We start from the raw sequence: 1,529 nt of genomic DNA, 5'->3' as shown, positions 1-1,529 counted from the left end.
GGGCTGGGGGGGTGTAATACATATTTCTAATAAAAGTAAGTAGTCTGGAGGGGAATGTAGAAATAAGCTTTGGTGGGATCACATGATCTTGTGTTGCAGTGTGGTGCTCCTCGTGTCCTTTTGCAGTGACCTGTGCTGGGGAAGTTCTACCTTTCAGACATCAAGGAATGCTTTATACTGCAGAATTATCTTGTTACCTCTTTCATATTGAAGCTGTAGGTCCTTGTGTAGGTAAGCATTTTATTGAGTTGAATGCAATAACCAAGTATTGAGTCTAAAAAACTCTCAAATGCCCATCTCTCCACTTCACATGAAACAGATGAGCAGTGTGTGCTGCACCACCCAAAGCAGTTCTTCCTTCCTTCACACAAACATATATGGAATAAGAAGTGTATGTTTATGTATAAAAATATACTTCACACATTGCATAGACAGGGAGCAAGCTTTACATGTTGCCTTCTTCTGCTCTTATGTGGTAAAAGCATGTCATTGTGCTCACAGTAGCAACAACTAACATAAACTAAAAATGAATTTCCTTTCTCATCCCCAGTTTTTATTGAGTTTCATCTTCCTGTTTGACGCCATGGGCTATTATTCCGTACACCTGCACTCAGCCAGAAATGTAATGAAAAAGAATCAATCTCTGAAGAGAAAGCTATCACCAGCCAATAACATCAGGCCACTTTCATGTGTCCTGCAGTGTTTCATCCAATTGCCAAAATACCTTCCCATTAAAAACTGAAGACAGTATCTCAGCTGCTCTTCCTGGTAAGTCTGAAATCACCGTGTGCCACCAAGATGATCTAGAACATGCTGTTAATACTGTGGAATTCATTAAAGAATGAAAAATGTTAATTTGTGTACCCAGAATAGATTGTCTAAAAGTTGATTGACAGGAACACCAGAAAACTACTATTTCTGAGAAAATGGGTGAGTCCTTCATTATTCTGGGTGCATTACCTTTGTGTGTGCATGTGTTCCATGTTACTCATGCTCTGTTTGTGGTTTTCTCAGTTTAAAATTCAAGCACTGCAGAAATTCATTGATTAGTACCAAACTTGCAAGGCATTCACTGGTCATATTTATGTTTCAGGTGTTTGGACTGTATGTACAAGTATTCTTTTTGTGATTGGATGAACACTGAGCTTGGAATCAGTTTCCTTGTGTTACCACAATTAACTATTTTGAATGATTAAATGTCTATTTTAAAGTAACTGTCCACATTGAATTAGTACATGTCAGCAAATATTTCTGCTACTAAACTGATTTACTTGAACACAAATACACAGGTGGTATGGACATTTTTTTAAAGCAAATATAATCTGTTTTTTACTACATTGGGAAAGTACTTCTATCTTCTTGTGTAGAATCAATATATAAAAGATGACGTCAGTTTTAGAAGTACATTATTTGCATCTTCAGCCTACAGTACATATAAAAAATGAGTCTGCTGAGTCATCAGTCTACCTATTACCATTAATATGTATTTGGATACAGTATAACAATTGACTCTGAATGAATAACAATGA

At 36.6% G+C, this 1,529-nt stretch overlaps 1 long non-coding RNA gene across 1 annotated transcript in view; it reads left to right on the top strand.

Moving 5' to 3' along the window:
* LOC110397495 overlaps positions 1 to 772 on the top strand; it is a 1,030-nt gene extending 258 nt beyond the window's left edge. Inside the window, exons 2-3 of the long non-coding RNA XR_002437810.1 lie at positions 100 to 231; positions 551 to 772. This is a non-coding gene — a long non-coding RNA (uncharacterized LOC110397495). The remainder of the gene's footprint in view (positions 1 to 99; positions 232 to 550) is intronic.

The sequence above is a fragment of the Numida meleagris genome, chromosome 4, assembly GCF_002078875.1.
Source record: "Numida meleagris isolate 19003 breed g44 Domestic line chromosome 4, NumMel1.0, whole genome shotgun sequence".
Taxonomy (NCBI): Eukaryota; Metazoa; Chordata; class Aves; order Galliformes; family Numididae; genus Numida; species Numida meleagris.
Note: the sequence above shows the minus strand (reverse complement) of the source record. Positions and strands in the feature narration are given on the sequence as shown.